The following is a 19,337-nucleotide window of genomic DNA, read 5'->3' as shown; positions in this document are numbered from 1 at the left end:
AGAATGATCAATTACCAATCTAACCACCCTTGGAATCAAAAAAAGAACACCGTTATTAACTTTATAGATAAAGTTAACTCCTTGAGCGACCAGGAGTTCATAAAAGAAAATAAGAAAATCACTAAAACAATACTTACAAAAAATGGATACCCTAATAAAATAATAGATGCTCTAATATCCGCGGCCGAAAATAACACAAAACATAAAAAGAGTAATACCGCAACAACAACAACATATGATAGCAACAGAAGAATATACACAGTAGTTACATATATACCAAGCCTAACAGACAACAACACCTTGCACAAAATTATCAAAACCAACAACATAAGCTATGCATACAAACCAAATCACACAATTCAAAGCATTTACACAAAAACCAAAGACAAAATCAAAAAGGAACAACTACACAACATGATTTATGAAATCCCATGCATGGGCAAAGAAGGCGAAAACTGTGATAAAGTTTACATCGGTACAACGAAAAGGGAGCTAAGAACGAGGTTAAACGAACACAAACTAGATGCCAAAATCAAAAAGAATAACACAGTGTTGGCGCAACACTTAACTGATCAAAACCACACAGCTGATTTTGACAACGTAAAGATACTGGATGTGGAGAACAAAATTAGAAGAAGAATGACGATAGAAGGATTGCGCATACAACAAAACATTGCGAGAACAGTAAATTATAGAGACGATGTTGACTGCATAAACTGCGCCTATGCTAGCGCAATCACAGTAGATTTTTGACTGGTGAAAGCAAAGGGTGTACAGTGTGTCATTGATGTATTTATAGATGTGTATGTTCTATACATTAAATGTTATTTAACAAAAAAATTATTAGTGTTAATGTACAAAAAATTGTAACTCAAATTTGTTAAATTCTAAAAAAATGTTCAAAATAGCAAGTATTAATGTAGTTGTTTTTCGTTTTTGTAATAAACAGATAATTAAAAAAATATCTGATGAAGATGCAAAAATTGCGTCAAAACGCGTAGGATGTTTAAATAAAACGTTGTTTTATTAAGAAGGAAAAAAACCCCGGCCGAAAGCTCCAATAAAAATATTATAAAAAATAAAGTAAATAATTGCGACGGATCCAATTTTATTGTTTTGTTTGAGCTCAAGTGATAGCAAAGGCGATGAAAAGATTGTCCGAAGGCGGCTAGGAGAGCGCAGTAACCCGTTGGACTTATCGAAAAAAGCGTAAGCATATCATTTATGTATTATTTCTTTGAGATTTCGCTTAACTAAAGAAGCTTTTAGTTACCTTCTGGAGAAGTTAAATTTGAAGCAAGCCGATGCCAATTTTGCAATTGGCAGTCATGCTTTCACTTCTTGCTAGCGGTGGCTACCAGCACAATGTCGGTACCCTGCTACACAGCTGTCAGTCATTTCAGGCATCATTCCCTGCTAGACAGCTGTCAGTCATTTGAGGCATCAATTGACAGATATGGCTGATGGAAATTTACATCAGGGCGTAAAGCAAAGTTTCTATCAGGTTGTTAGAAGCGACATGACAAACCTGATGTAAACATTCTGTATACGTGTATGCATACACATACATACCATGGTTTTCCATACGAATAAAAGGGAAAATTTATGCGAGTGTATTAGTGATGTCAACAATTCTGTTAATGTGTTGGAGTTTCCGTGAGCTCTGTCTAGCAGGGTAGTGACTATTTAGTAGGAATGTGTCAGAGCATTGTTTCGAAGTTGACATCACATGTTGTTGCCGATATGGAGAGGAAGCTGTGTGCGGAAATCATATGCTTTGAACCAGATGACTCCCAAATCTGTAAAGAATGGTTCGTGGAAAAATATAAAGTTCCTAGAGGTAAGTTTCAAAATAAATTGTTGGGAAATATTGAATATAGTTATTTATTTTTTAGTGATTGGCTGTGTGGACGGTACAAATATTGGTTTACAAAAACCTACAGCTAACGAACATATGTACTTCAACCGTAACACCTACAAAATATTGGCAATCGACTGTCAATACGGTGATGCGGCTCATGATTCCTTCGTTTGGAAACATTCCGATCAGAGAAGGGATTTGGAGGATGGATTTCAACAGAACAGGCATCGAAATTCCTGGCTTTTAGGTAAAGTTATTGGGAGCGGTGAACTTTTTTCTACCAATAATTAATTTATACATTTATATAGGAGATTCTGGCTACCCATTTGAGCCGTGGTTAATAACCACATACAGAAGCACATCAGACGGTTCAGATAAGCAGTATTTTAGTGTCATTCACTCCAAAGGAAGGTCTATTATTGAGAGAACAATTGGCATTCTCAAAGGGCCCTGGAGGAATATAATCCTGCGAAAATGGCAAGATATGCAAATGTTTCTGCAGCATTACATAACATTTGAATTAAATTCAAGATACATTATGAACCGTCAAATCATCTCTCCGAAAACCCTATTCTAGAAATTGAGACAGGTGAAATAAACCAACTTACCAATATAGGAAAATCGATAAGAGATCAAATAAAACGTTCACTTTTAAGAGTGTCATAAGCAATGATATATTCCTAAATAGTTTCAAATTTAAGCCTGGCAGTATTTATATAAAATAAAATATTAATTAAATTCAACATTTTTTAATTTTTATTTTAAAAATGTATATAGTATATGTACCAAGTAAATATTACACTACTTTAAGTCATTCTTCAGGTAATCTTTGTATTTCATAAAACATAATTGAATTCAGTTTCTAACTTAACAACTAAATAAAATAATTAAAAACAAATTTTAAGTTAAACGGTTTTATTGAAAACAATACTTACATGAAGTAATAATAATACTAAAAGCTAGAAAATAATTAGGTAGGTCCTAGGTACTAGTCATTACCTCATCAATCTAGGGCGTTGATCAGACAATTAAATAAAAGCATTGGGCGCTTGAAATTTCTAAAAATGTGATGCGTAGCATAACCTGATTAAAGTTCAGTTGGTCTTATGTATAACTATCCATAGAAATTTGACGCGTCCAACGCTTTTATTTAATTGTCTGATCAACGCCCTAGATTGATGAGGAGTGTGATGACTATTACCTAGGACCTAGCTAATTATTTTCTAGCTTTTAGTGTTATTATTACTTCATGTAAGTATTGTTTTCAGTAAAACCGTTTAAATTACAATTTTTTTTTATTATTTTATTTTCAAGTTTTTAGTCTTTATTTAATTGCCTATTATTTCTTATTCTATTTAGTTCATTTAGTGACTCATTATTACAAGGACTCTTTCCGGACAATTTGTTACAATATAAGTCCTCAATACATAATCCTCCCAAGACTTTACTCGCCTCTGCGCCACGTATGCTTGTCCCTCCTCCAACTCCAAAATATTTTGATGTCACTTCTACCGGACTGTATGTAGTATTTGTTCCAAATATGAGCCAAATCGGACATCATAGGTCGTTTTCTATTCATGTATGTATTATTTGTTCCACATATGGACCAAATCGGCCTACAAATGCGATTTTTTTTAATATCTCGACCTTTGCGCCACCTAGCGGCGATTTTTTTTCATATGTCGCTTTCTAATCATGTATGTGTTATGCGTTCCAAATGTGAGCCAAATCGGACCACAAATACCATTTTTGTGAATATCTCGCACCTTGCGCGACCTGGCGGCAATTTTTTTCATATGTCGCTTTCTATTCTTGTATGTATTACGTGCTCCAAATATGAGCCACATCAGACCACAAATACGATTTTTTTGAATTTCTCGATCCTTGCGCCACCTAGCGGCGATTTTTTTCATAGGTCGCTTTCTTATCTTGTATGTATTATGTGTTCCAAATATGAGCCAAATCGGACCACAAATACGATTTTTGTGAATATCTCGATCCTTGCGCTACCTAGCGGAGATGTTTTTCTTATTATTGCATTGTCATCGGGTTCTGAACTATATTCACAATTTCAACCTTGTAGCTTATCGGGAAGTTACTTACATTTCAATTAAAAAATTCGTGCCAGCCAGCCAACCAGCCATCCAACCAACCAGCCTGTCAAGTCAAGTTAAATAAAACCGTTTAAAAAAAAACAGAGAATTCACAGTCGGTTTCTTATATCTATATATGCACATAATAATAATATTGCAAAAAAATTAATGAGGTCTTCTCGCTTTAATTTGCAGGGTCTCCAATTCTAGGCTCTTTACTTGTAAGTCGATCTGACCTGCTTCTTTTTGCCTGCGATGCTTTTCTTCCTTAATTTCTAGGATGCGCTGCTGCACCAACAGGAACCGTTCCTGAACATCCAGCAATCTGTCCAGCTTTTCATCCAACCCCCTTTGAAAATCGGACACGGTTTTAAAATTTTCTTGCAATAAGGCCATCTTCTGTTCGCTTGATTTTTTTTTGCGCGGCGTTTTTGAGCGAAGCGTTCTTTCAACTATGGTGGCGGGTGGAGCAGTTGATGAACCTGGCAAACAACTTTGTAATTCGTCATCGCTGCTTGCACTATAGCTCTCGCTGTTATTTGACGAAGTCCGCTTTGCTCGAGCTCTGCCATACGCAATTATGTTTTCATCACCTGCTGCACAAACCTCTAGGCCAGCCTCCTCAATGATAGCCTCCTCGGTGGCAGTTATCGTTTTTCCTTATAGGGTCCCCACCAGTTTTTTTCTTTGACTGTTTCTTGAAAGAAAGCTTCTTTTTTGCTTGATACTTCTGATCAGCAAAAGCCTGCAATAAAATAAAAAGGAGTGTATTACTTTCAAGCATCAAAATATATAATAACGGTTGTATATACCTTCCTCCACATCTTTGCATCCTTAATTGGTATCCCTTCAGCATTTAATCTAGTTGAAGCAATTCTGCCGTTTCCAGAGTTTGGAAGATTATTCTTCGCTAGACCTGGGTGTCTCGCCATGAAATCCGCCATTATTTCCATTTGGATTGGATTTAGTTTATTTGAATTCGACCTTTGTTAATAATAAGAGTTTAAAATTTATTAATATATTTAATTATTCATATATTTTAACAATTTACTTACGTTTTTCATGAAATTTGTATGTATACGAATGCCGGTTTGTGATCGAATGAAATTGGAACGTAACGTGTACGTTCAGTCACTCGTCACGTATGTTACGATCCAAAATTACGATCGAAGTCATAATCCGAAAATCATGTTTTTACGTGACGAGTTATACATACGTGATACCTCAGACGTATAAACAAAATGGGATTATAACATACGATAGCGAACGGAACGTAATTTATTTTCAATTCACAATAATTTTTACGATCCACATTAGATTGGATTGTATTTTTAGCTCACAATAGATTTTGAACTGTCAAATTGGGTGCAAAAAATATAAAAAATAAAGTAAATAATTACGATGGATCCAATTTTATTGTTTTGTTTGAGCTCAAGTGATAGCGAAGGCGATGAAAAAATTGTCCGGAAGCGGCTAAGAGAACGCATTAACCCGTTGGACTTATCGAACAAAGCGTAAGCATATCATTGATGTATTATTTCTTTGTAACAAAAAATTATTTCAGACTCTTGAAGAGATTTTGCTTAACTAAAGAAGCTTTTAGCTACCTTCTGGAGAAATTAAATTTGAAGCAAGCCGATGTCAAAGTGGTTCCTCCAATTTTGCAATTGGCAGTCACGCTTTCACTTCTTGCTAGCGGTGGCTACCAGCACAATGTCGGTAGGCACTATTTAGTAGGAATTCCTGGCTTTTAGGTAAAGTTGTTGGATGCAGCGAACTTTTTTTAACCAATAATTAATTTATACATTTACATAGGAGATTATGGCTAACCACTTGAGCCGTGGTTAATAACTCCATACAGAAGCACATCAGACGGTTCAAATGAACAGTATTTTAATGACATTCACTCTAAAGGAAGGTGTATTATTGAGAGAACAATTGGCATTCTCAAAGGGCGCTGGAGGATTTTAGGATATGACGAAAGAGGAAGATATCATTCTGCGAAAATGATTGCAAATGTTTCTGCTGCATTACATAATATTTGCATTAAATTTAAGATACATTATGAACCGTCAAATCATCTCTCGGAAGATCATATTCTAGAAATTGGGACAGGCGAAACAAACCAACTTACCAATATAGGAAAATCGATAAGAGATCAAATAAAACGTTCACGTTTAAGGGTGTCCTAAGCAATGATATGTTCCTAAATAGCTTCAAAATTAAGCCTGGCAGTATTTAAATAAATGAAATTATTTATTAAATTCAATATTCTCTTTGATTTTTATTTTAAATATGTATATAGTGTATGTACCAAGTAAACATCACAGTACTTAAAGTCATCCTTCATGTAATCTTTGTTAAACAGAAATCAATTCATTTTCTAACTTAAAAACTAAAAAAAAAGAGAATTCACAGTCAGTTTCTTATACCTAATATGCATATAATAATAAATATTCTAAAAAAAATTAATGAGGTCTTCTCGCTTTAATTTGCAGCGTCTCCAATTCCAGTCTCTTTATTTGCAAGTCGATCTGACTTGCCTCTTTTCGCCTGCGATATTTATACTCAGTTGAGCAGAGCTCACAGAGTATATTAACATTGATTGGATAACGGTTGGTTGTACAGGTATAAAGGAATCGAGATAGATATAGACTTCCATATATCAAAATCATCAGTATCGAAAAAATATTCGATTGAGCCATGTCCGTCCGTCTGTCTTTTAACACGATAACTTGAGTAAATTTTGAGGTATCTTGATGAAATTTGGTATGTAGGTTCCTGGGCACTCATCTCAGATCTCTATTTAAAATGAACGATATCGGACAATAACCACGCCCACTTTTTCGATATCGAAAATTTCGAAAAATCGAAAAAGTGCGATAATTCCTTACCAAATACGGATAAAGCGATGAAACTTGGAAGGTGAGTTGAACTTATGACGCAGAATAGAAAACTAGTAAAATTTTGGACAATGGGCGTGGCACGGCCCACTTTTAAAAGAAGGTAATTTAGAAGTTTTGCAAGCTGTAATTTGGCAGTCGTTGAAGATATCATGATGTAATTTCGCAGGAACGGTACACTTATTACTATATGCCTGCTTAATAAAAATTAGCAAAATCGGAGAACGACCACGCCCACTTTTAAAAAAATTTTTTTTTTTAATTCAAATTTTAAAAGAAAAGTTAATATCTTTACAGTATATAAGTAAATTAAGTCAACATTCAGCCCCAGTAATGATATGGTGCAATAAAATATAAAAATAAAAGAAAATTTCAAAATGGGGGTGGCTCCGCCCTTTTTCATTTAATTTGTCTAGGATACTTTTAATGCCATAAGTCGAACAAAAATTTACCAATCCTTGTGAAATTTGGTAGAGGCGTAGATTCTAGGACTATAACTGTTTTCTGTGAAAAAGGGCGAAATCGGTTGAAGCCACGCGATATATCTTTACTAAACTCAGTTGACGTACTTATCTGAACTCGCTTTGTATTGGTGTAAAAAATGGCCGAAATCCGACTATGACCGCGCCCACTTTTTCGATATATACCAAATACGAAAAAAGGGATGAAACATGGTAATTTATTGGTCTATTGACGCAAAATATAACTTTAGAAAAAAACTTGGTAAAATGGGTGTGACACCTACCATATTAAGTAGAAGAAAATGAAAAAGTTTTGCAGGGCGAAATCAAAAGCCCTTGGACTCTTGTAAGGAATACTGTTCGTGGTATTACATATATAAATAAATTACCGGTACCCGACAGATGATGTTCTGGATCACCCTGGTCAACATTTTGGTCGATATCTCGAAAACGCCTTCACATATACAACTAAGGGCCACTCCCTTTTAAAACCCTCATTAATACCTTTAATTTGATACCCATATCGTACAAACACATTCTAGAGTCACCCCTGGTCCACGTTTATGGCGATATCTCGAAAAGGCGTCCACATATAGAACTAAGGCCCACTCCTTTTTAAAATACTCATTAACATCTTTCATTTGATACCCATATCGTACAAACAAATTCTAGAGTCGCCCCTGGTCACCTTTATGGCGATATTTCGAAAAGGCGTCCACTTTAAGAACTAAGCCCACGCCCTTTTAAAATACTCATTAACACCTTTCATTTGATACCCATATCGTACAAACAAATTCTAGAGTCACCCCTGGTCCACGTTTATGGCGATATCTCGAAAAGGCATCCACCTATAGAACTAAGGCCCACGCCCTTTTAAAATACTCATTAACACCTTTCATTTGATACCCATATAGTACAAACAAATTCTAGAGTCATCCCTGGTCCACGTTTATGGCGATATCTCGAAAAGGCGTCCACATATAGAACTAAGGCCCACTCCTTTTTAAAATACTCATTAACACCTTTCATTTGATACCCATATCGTACAAACAAATTCTAGAGTCACCCCTGGTCCACCTTTATGGCGATATCTCCAAAAGGCGTCCACCTATAGAACTAAGGCCCACGCCCTTTTAAAATACTCATTAACACCTTTCATTTGATACCCATATTATACAAACGCATTCTAGAGTCACACCTGGTCCACTTTTATAACGATATTCCGAAAAGGCGTCCACCTATAGAACTACGGCCCACTCCGTTTTAAAACACTTATTAACACCTTTCGTTTGATACCCATATTGTTCAAACGCATTCTAAAGTCAACCCTGGTCCACTTTTATAACGATATTCCGAAAAGGCGTCCACCTATAGAACTAAGGCCCACTCCCTTTTAAAACACTTATTAACACCTTTCGTTTGATACCCATATTGTACAAACGCATTCTAGAGTCAACCCTGGTCCACTTTTATAACGATATTCCGAAAAGGCGTCCACCTATAGAACTACGGCCCACTCCGTTTTAAAACACTTATTAACACCTTTCGTTTGATACCCATATTGTAAAAACGCATTCTAAAGTCACCCCTGGTCCACCTTTATGGCGATATTTCGAAAGGGCGTCCACCTATAGAACTAAGGACCACGCCTTTTTAAAATACTCATTAACACCTTTCATTTGATACCCATATCGTACAAACAAATTCTAGAGTCAACCCTGGTCCAGTTTTATAACGATATTCCGAAAAGGCGTCCACCTATAGAACTAAGGCCCACTCCGTTTTAAAACACTTATTAACACCTTTCGTTTGATACCCATATTGTACAAACGCATTCTAGAGTCAACCCTGGTCCAATTTTATAACGATATTCCGAAAAGGCGTCCACCTATAGAACTAAGGCCCACTCCCTTTCAAAATACTCATTAACACCTTTCATTTGATACCCGTATAGTACAAACAAACTCTAGAGTCACCCCTGGTCCACCTTTATGGCGATATTTCGAAAAGGCGTCCACCTATAGAACTAAGGACCACGCCTTTTTAAAATACTCATTAACACCTTTCATTTGATACCCATATCGTACAAACAAATTCTAGAGTCACCCCTGGTCCACCTTTATGGCGATATTTCGAAAAGGCGTCCACCTATAGAACTAAGGCCCACGCCCTTTTAAAATACACATTAACGCCTTTCATTTGATACCCATATTGTACAAACGCATTGTAGAGTCACCCCTGGTCCACTTTTATAAGGATATTCCGAAAAGGCGTCCACCTATAGAACTAAGGCCTACTCCGTTTTAAAACACTTATTAACACCTTTCGTTTGATACCCATATTGTACAAACGCATTCTAATGTCAACCCTGGTCCACTTTTATAATTATATCCCGAAAAGGCGTCCACCTATAGAACTAAGGCCCACTCCCTTTCATTTGATACCCATATAGTACAAACAAATTCTAGAGTCACCCCTGGTCCACCTTTATGGCGATATCTCGAAAAGGCGTCCACATATAGAACTAAGGCCCACGCCCTCTTAAAATACTCATTAACACCTTTCATTTGATACTCATATCGTACAAACAAATTCTAGAGTCACCCCTGATCCATCTTTATGACGATATCTCGAAACGGCGTCCATCTATATAACTTAGGCCCACGCCCTTTTAAAATACTCATTAATACCTTTCATTTGATACCCATATCGTACAAAATAAATTCTAGAGTCACCCCTGGTCCACCTTTATGGCGATATCTCGAAACGGCGTCCATCTATAGAACTTAGGCCCACGCCCTTTTAAAATACCCATTAATACCTTTCATTTGATACCCATATCGTACAAAATAAATTCTAGAGTCACCCCTGGTCCACCTTTATACCGATATCTCGAAAAGGCGTCCACCTATAGAACTTAGGCCCACTCCCTTTTAAAATTATCATTAAAACATTTCATTTAATACCCATATCGTACAAACAAATTCTAGAGTCAGGCCTGGTCCACCTTTATGGCGATATCCCTAAATGGCGTCCATCTATAGAACTATGGTCCACTTCCTCTTAAAATACTCTTTAATACCTTCTATTTGATACACATGTCATACAAACACATTCCAGGGTTACCCTAGGTTCTTTTTACAACATGGTGATTTTCCCTTACTTTGTCTCCACAGCTCTCAACTGAGTATGTAATGTTCGGTTACACCCGAACTTAGCTTTAATTTGCAAGATGCGCTGCTGCACCAACAGGAACCGTTCCTGAACGTCCAGCAATCTGTCCAGCTTTTCGCCCAACCCCCTTTGAAAATCGGACACGGTTTTTAATTTTTCTTGTAGTAAGGCCATTTTTTGTTCGCTTGAACTTTTTTTGTGGGGCGTTTTTGATCGCGGCGTTCTATCAACAATGGCGGCGGGTGGAGCAGTTGATGAACCTGGAAAACTACTTGGTGATTCGTCATCGCTGCTTGCACTATAGCTCTCGCTGTTTTTTGATGAAGTCAGCGTTGCTCGAGCTCTGCCATACGCAATTATATTTTCATCACCTGCTACACAAACCTCAAGGCCAGCCGCCTCAATGATAGCCTCCTCGGTGGCAGTTATTGTTTATTCCTGATAGGGTCCCCCACCAGTCTTTTTCTTTGACTGTTTGTTGAAGGAAAGCTTCTTTTTTGCTTGATACTTCTAATCAGCAAAAGCCTGAAATGAAATAAAAACAAGTTTATTACTTTCAAGCATCAAAAGATATAATAACGGCTGTATATACCTTCCTCCACATCTTTGCATCCTTAACTGGTGGCCCTTCAGCATTTAATCTATTAGAAAGTTCCTCCCAAAGGAGGTAATTCTGCCGTTTCCAGAGTTTCGAAGATTATTCTTCGCCAGCCCTGGGTATCTCGCCATGAAATCCGCCATTATTTCCTTTTGGATTGGATTTAGTTTGTTCGAATTCGACCTTTGTTAATAATAAGAGTTTGCAATGTGTTATTATATTTTATTTATTCATATATTTCAACAATTTACTTACATTTTTCATGAAATTTGTATGTATACGAATGCCGGTTTGTGATCGAATGAAATTGGAACGTTACGTGTACGTTCAGTCACTCGTCACGTATGTTGCGATCCAAAATTACGATCGAAGTCGTACGTTCACGTATGTCATAATCCGAAAATCATGTTTTTACGTGACGAGTTATACGATCACGTATGTTACGATTCGACCCCAGATTTACTTTACTTTTAATTAAACAGTGAACCTACGTATCTCTGTTCATGGAAAACTCTTTAAAATGAAGTTTTAGCACCGACAGTTTGGTGAAGTAAAATTTTAAATATACTTATATGTTTTATCATCACCCTGTTACTTAACAAATTAACGAAGTCAACAACCTTTTGTATTTTGTAACAGAATAGAGAATTGGACACCAATGTGAACTGTTTGTCTTTGATATTTCGGAGTAGCCAAAGCGTATTTTATTACAACAGCAAACGTACACGTGCACTTTTCTTTTAACAATATACTTTGCTTTTACAGTAGTGCCTTTCATATAATAACCTTGCACAAATCAAGTGGCAGAACAGCTAAATTTGAATTAATATACAACAGGGCGACTCATTAAATCATATATAAATTTATAAGCAAGAAGCTTTTTTATCCTCTTTGATAAGGTGTAAAATTATGTCCGTTTACACACACACACTGTTATATGAACGGACCTAGTAATATTATTGATAAACTTAATTGTCTATCAGTTGTCTTATTGTCAAAAAAATGTGATTATTATACAAATTAAAAATGCCAAACTGAAGTGAAAAATCAAAACTGATACCTCAAAGATAGTCTTGTAAATGACTTGCTGATGGTGAGGATTTCTGATGAAAATAGCGGCCGTTACGTCTGCAAGGTTGCATTCCTCTGACTATACCTATACTGCGTTTACACGTTAAATGTACGAGTAAATTTATACATGTTTCGTAAATGACTTTCCATACAAAATCTTAAAGTTCATTTAGGTACACACTAGAAAAATTTATACGTTTACACGCTTTATAAGGCATTTATAAGGTTTAATAAGTCTCCCTATTTTTTAATAATTTACCTATTCAGAAAGATGTCCCAGTAACCATCGCACTGTCAAGTATTGTAATTTTTTTTAACCCTGTAAGCCTAGTGATAGAACCCTTAGACAACTTATCGATACCGGTACTCATTTTTAATACTTGGATCAAACTAGCAATGTAAGTATTAATACTCGGTAAAAGGTATCGAATTTACTCCAAAGATGGCTCGAAACGAAACATTTGTTTACGCTCTCACGAGGGATTTATCTTAAATTTGTGCTGGCAACAATCACAGATAAATCCTTCGTATCAACCATGGTTCAATTATGTACAGGTTGGCTCATCTCATCAGCTGATTTTATTTATGTCATTGCATGGTCGAAGGGATTGTCAAAAGGAGATGGCAAACTCAAAATAAAACCAACACATTGGCAACATTTTACTTACACATACAAAAACTGCTAAAATTTATGTTTCCATTCCATACCATTCGCACCAACACCAATACACAGATTTTGACAATTTGAACATACATATTTTGTTGCTTTACAGATGAGCCAACCTGTATATAGTTGAACCATGGTATCAACTGAAGCGGGTGCCAGATTTCGTGCCAAAAATTTCGGTTAACTTTAGTTTGACCCACAACTGCAAAAATGCGGTGAAACATAATTGGAAAAATATAAAAATGTGTGTTTTAGTGTAGGTACCTATGTTTAGGTCGAAGGCGGAGGGAAAATATTATTTCCTATTCAAAAGTTATCACTAAAAACTGTTTAAAAAATGAAAATGGCAGCACTGGTAACAACATTACTATGGACGACAATATAGGTATTTAACCAACTTTCAAGTAATTTGCCTTGGTTTATGATATTTAAATTGAATAAGATTTGAAGCTATATAAGTTGTGACTTAAAATTGTCCTAATCGTCGCCAGGTCAAGGCTGCAGCTATTAGGGGCGGCAGAGTTGCCAGATTTTGAGGCAGCAATTAAGATGGGTCCTAGAAAACTTCTAGTATTTGTCAAGAGGACGGAGTTATTCTATAACATATGTCCTGGCACCTGATTGTGGTTCTTCCGTTTGGTCGTCAAACACATTCTGGTAACACTATGGACACATTCAGTCTATGTGACCAGCCAGTTCAACCTAACTTAACCTAAATTGTCCCAACTTCCCGCTCTTAAAATATTTTTTGTAATGGTCAACAAGTATGGGAGATTTTTTATTTTGGGTTTGGTGTTTCTCCGTTTTACTAGCTAAAGTCTTCTTTAAAGTTTTGGGGAGTTTTATAAAAGTATCATCTTCATTATAGCAAAAATATATATATATCGTTAGCTTAATGTGAAAATGTGCTAAATCACTTTTTTTGAAAAAATTTATTTTAATGCAGTTTTAAAACTGAATTCAAAATACATCGATAACAAAAAAAAATATTTTTATTTTTCATTTTTACGTGCTGTGGGCAATGATGTGTAAATGTGCTAAGTCGTCAGCTGTTAAAACGAATTTGCTAAGTCAACCTGTCAATAATATCAATTTGAATTACTAGTAATTTCTTTGTGCGCGCATTTTATTTATTTAATTCATTCAGTCTAAAAGTGCATGCTTTGTTGTTATTGTTGTTGTATATTGACGATAAAGACGCTCCCCGAAGGTTTTGGGGAGTGTTACCGATGTTGATGGTCCTTTGCCGGATTTAGATCCAATACGTTCCGGTAACAAAGCACTATTAAGGTACTAGCCCGATCATCTCAGGAACGATTTATAATATGACCACATTAAACCTTCTAGGCCATCCCGCCCTCCCCAGTTCCATGAGGAATTTGGGGTCGCCAGAGCCTCGGCTGTCAATGAAACATGATTCGCCACGGTCAGGTGAGGTTGACAATTTGGTTGGATAAGCTATATATAGCGCTGGCGACCCCTTGAGAGGGTTGCGAACACAACCCCTTGAAATTGGATTCCCCAATTGAGACATGCCTTTGGCGTTTGATAAATGCTTTGCGCTGACCATAATCTACTTCAATTCTTACATGTCGATAATTACATGCTTTCTTAAAGACTAGTTAAAAATAGAAAACAATACAAGCTTAAACTTATATAAGTTGTTATTAAAACTAATAACACTACTGAATCGATTTGCTAGATGTATAGTCCTACTTATAGGTTCATAGCATAATTGGTTTTATGAGTTATTTCGATAAATAATCTATTATGCCGAAGATCACGCACTGGAATATATGGAATGAACAAATTAGAGCAATTCGCGCTAAAGTTTATTACATTATAGGCAAGCATGAGTGAGATAAATTTTCGTCTGTCATGCATAGCCTGAAGACCAATCAATTTATGCCCGCTGGAATATGATGGGAGGCCGTCTGACCAGTGAAGCATACGTAAAGCAATTTTTGTAAAAATTGTTTCAACTTTCTCAATTTTATAGGAGTTAGATTCATAGAAAGGATTCCATATTATTGAGCAATATTCAAAACCACTTCGAGGATATATAAAGTGCCTTCAACGTCATAGGGTCCTTAATGTCACTGGTATTACGTCTACTGAGCCCAACCATTCCAACAAATTTTGAAACAATGAAGTCAATGTGACTAGAAAAAGAGAGTTTGGAGTCAAAAATTACACCCAGGTCTTTACTCTCTTGACAATGATTAAGTTTGTAGATAAAGTATGTGGCAGTTGTCTTTATGGAATAAGACACAACACAGCATTTGTTTGAATTTAAAAATAAATTATTATCTACGCACCATCCGGCAAGCGAGTCCAGGTCAGAACCGTTAGAAATAGTTTGACAAATAAATAGTATTTTTTGTGAAATATATAGTTTTAGTGTTATATTACAATCATTAAAGGGGAGGAGTGATGGGGAAACATATTGAGTAAAAAGTGTAAGTCAGGAGAAAAAATTTGTTTTGAGTGCGGAAATTGTGCTAAGTCATAAAATAGCTACTGGGTTAGCATACATGATTTTTATTTATCTTTTTCAAAGCTTATACACTCAAAATTATTGCAATTAAGGTATCCTCATTCACAGTTTTGAAAAAAAAGGTTATTTTAAAAATTATTCATTTTTTTTTCGTCATTAAGCTAACGATATTTAGTTATAGAAAAAATATAGGTTAGGTTAGGTTGAACTGGCTGGTCCATGAGGACCTCACATAGACTGATTGAGTCCGTAGTATTATACCAGAATATTGTTTAACGACCAAACTGAAAAACCAGGACCTATGTTATAAAATAACTCCGTACTCGTGGCAAATACTAGAAGCTTCCTAGGACTTAAGCCACTTGCTGATTCTAGATCTGAAAGCTGTATCACTCCTAATAGCTGGATTCTTAGCCTGGCAAGTGCAGGGCACGAGCACAGAACGTGCTCGATCGTTTCCTCCTCCAACCCGCACTTCGTACATCTGATATGACTGACCAAGCCTAATTTAAAGGCATGTGATGCCAGAAGGCAGTGTCCAGTCAGAATACCCGTCATGAGTCTACAGTCCTTTCTTTTTAATAATAGAAGCAAATTTTTTAGTCTAAGGTTGTAAGACGTACACATAATCTTCGACACCCCGCGCTTGAACCCACGCCTTTCCAGCTTGGTCGATCATGTGCACCTCTCGCCTTCGCTTAATCTCGCCCAGTCTAATTGGGACGTCTACAGAGCAAGCTTCAAGGGATGCGCCCTTTTTAGCTAGTTCGTCCGCTTTTTCATTCCTATCTATTCCCATATGCCCTGGGACCCAATATAGATGTATGCTTCTCCCTGTCCCGATTCTCCCCAGAGACTGCTTACACTAACACGCATTTAGATGATTTGTTATGCGAGATTATTGCCTTAATTGCTGCTTGACTGTCAATATAAAAGTTAACACGGTTGCAGCTTAAGCTATTCTCTTCCAGGGTTTCTACTGCTTTGGTTACGGCTAATATTTCCGCTTGGAAAACGCTACAGTAATCCGGCAGCCTGTAGGATCTGCTTATTTCCGGATCCGCACAGTATACCGCAGACCCTACTCCTTCCACTACTTTGGAACCATCTGTGTACACATGTATCGCCTCGTCCGCCATTTGCGCACCCTTGCGCCAACCGTCCACCTCTATTGTGGCCTCAAGATCTCCCTCGAAGCGCAGATAGGGAATCAGGTAGTCTGTTCGTCTTGTGATTTATGACGCTATACTACTATGGCCATATGGCCGGCGCTCAAGCTGCCCCGAGGCACTGAGCCTGGTTGCGGTTGTTAATGCTATGTTCTTTGCTACCAGGCCTACAGATGGAATGTGCAGAATGGCATACAGTGCAGCCGTCGGGGTTGTGTTCAGGGCTCCCGTAATGCTAAGCATCGATAGTCTGCATAGCCCCTCTAATTTTTTGAGGTATGTTGTTTTTTGTGTGGCTTTCCACCAAACAAGAACTCCATAGTATAGAATAGGGCTAACAATCGCTGTAAAAACCCAATGAGAAAGAGAGGGCGATAAGCCCTACTTATACCCCAACATTCTTTTACATGCGTAGAGTGCCGTTGAGGCCTTCTTGGCCCTCTCCGCCACGTTGAGCTTCCATGACAGCTTACTGCCTAGGATGATTCCTAAATATTTTGTGCAAGGTTTCTCCTATAAGGTCATCCCTCCTAACTTAGGCCTGGTCCAATTTGGGACCTTGTACCTCTTTGTAAACAAGGCCATACCCGCTTCTCCGCATTGACTTTCAACCCGATTAGATGCCCAGGCATGAATATCACGAAGCGCCCGATCCATCAAAGAACTAATCGTTGGAAGGCACTTTCCACCTGTGACAATTGCAACGTCATCTGCGTAAGCCGTAAGTTTTACGGGTCCCTCGTCGAATCGCCTGAGCAGTTGGAGGATGACCAGCGTCCACAGCAGAGGTGATAGCACCGCTCCTTGCGGCGTGCCCCTATCCATTTTCGTGACCTCGTACAATCCCCATTGTGATGTAATCTTTCTGCAGTTTAACATGCAGCCGATCCATCTGATTAAGGCAGGATGTACTTTAATGTAATTAAGACCATCCATAATTGCCCATTTTGCAACATTATTGAAAGCCCCGGCAATGTCCAAGAAGACTCCTAGAGCATAATCCTTATATTCCAGGGATTTCTCTATGCTTATTACCACCCTATGCAATGCGGTGTCTACCGACTTGCCTTTGGTGTACGTATGCTGTGTTGTGGAGAGTATCTTTTCATCCACGTTGGACTTTATGTACACATCTATCAGCCTCGCAAAGGTTTTGAGCAGAAATGATGTTAAGCTAATGGGTCTATAGTCTTTGGGATACACGTGACCGATCTTCCTCGCCCTTGGTAGGAAAGCTACACGAGCAGTTCTCCAAGAGTGCGGTACATGATTCAGCCTTATGCACCCATCGAATATTATTTTAAGCCATTCCACGACCGCCATACTTGAAACTTGTAGCATGGCCGGGAATATACCGTCCGGGCCCGGCGATTTAAACTTAGAAAACGTTTTCACTGCCCATTCTATCTTGGTATCGGTCACCAAGCCCGGCACTACTAGCTCTGTGATCGAAGTGTGAGTGATGTCTCCTGGCTCTTCTAAACAGACAAAAACGTATACAACTCCGTAGCTGAAACACAAAAACAATCTTCAATACATACTAAAACACTAATAGAAAAGAACCTAGATAAGAAACTGAAGGATAGAATCAAGAAAAATTTTGAGAGATTCGACCTGAAATTCAATGCAGACTGGTTTACAAACAATACCGAAATTGACATACCTCCTGAATGTCGATGGGTACTATCCCTGGGGAATAAATTCACACTTCCAATAACTAGAAAGACTTTTTCACCACTACATATTATAGCTGATGTCGAACAGAGTATTCGGACCATAACAGATGATAGAGAGAAAGATATGGTCAGATGCAAATTCGCAACAAGGGTTAATACATACAAAAATAAATCAAGAAACTGCGAGAAAGAGAAATTTATATTGCAACTCTACGAAGAAACTAAGCGATTTTTGTAACAGCATAAAGATGCCATTATGATCACTAATGCAGATAAAGGGAATAAAACTGTAATGATGTACAAAAAAGATTATAAAATTAAAATGGAGGATCTTCTAAAAGATAAAGCTACATACAAAACTATAAAAAATGATCCAACCCAGTTCCTACTGAGGAAAAATAACAAAATAGTCAATGAAATCCACAAAACCCACAGCATCGACGAAAAACAAAAAAGATATTTACCATGCACAGCAGCCACAGCCCCACGCCTTTATGGCCTTCCAAAAGTTCATAAGGAGCACACACCACTCCGCCCAATATCATCATCAGTAAATATTCCCTGTTCGAAATTATCAAAATTCGTAGGTCAGATTTTAAAAAACGTGGTCTCGGAAAAATATAATATTAGAAATTCAATCCAACTAAAACAAGCCATAAAAGATATGCACATTGCCGACGATGAAATACTCATATCACTAGACGTGATATCCCTGTTCACTAATATACCTATCCATCTGGCGATTAACACAATATTACAACAATGGCCTATCCTTAAAAACCACACAAAAATCACAAAAACCCAATTCCTCAAGATTCTTGAATTCTGCCTCAGGGAAAATAATTATTTTGTATACGACAACAAATACTATCAGCAGATTTATGGGATGCCAATGGGCAATCCATTATCACCAACAATAGCCGACATAGTCCTAGACAAGATTATTGACGATAGCATCATAGAGCTAAAATCCAACGACATAAGCATCAAATGCATAACGAAGTATGTAGATGATATTTTCGCCATTGTTAAGGTTAAGGACGTAGGTGAAATTTTAAGAATATTTAATGGACAACATAATAAATTAAAATTTACTTTGGAAACGGAAAAATGTAATAAACTTACATTCCTAGGCATGGAAATGCACAACATAGACAATAAAATAAA

The 19,337-nt window shown here is 37.1% G+C and overlaps 1 long non-coding RNA gene across 1 annotated transcript; it reads left to right on the top strand.

The window, feature by feature from the left end:
- The first annotated feature begins 1,734 nt into the window (after window positions 1-1,734).
- Window positions 1,735-2,555, top strand: LOC137247959 (uncharacterized). The gene is made up of 3 exons (XR_010951961.1): window positions 1,735-1,840; window positions 1,896-2,108; window positions 2,170-2,555. It is a non-coding gene; the product is annotated as an uncharacterized lncRNA (long non-coding RNA).
- The last annotated feature ends 16,782 nt before the right edge of the window (window positions 2,556-19,337 follow it).

The sequence above is a fragment of the Eurosta solidaginis genome, chromosome 4, assembly GCF_040869045.1.
Source record: "Eurosta solidaginis isolate ZX-2024a chromosome 4, ASM4086904v1, whole genome shotgun sequence".
Lineage (NCBI taxonomy): Eukaryota > Metazoa > Arthropoda > Insecta > Diptera > Tephritidae > Eurosta > Eurosta solidaginis.
This window is presented reverse-complemented; position numbering and strand designations above follow the sequence as displayed.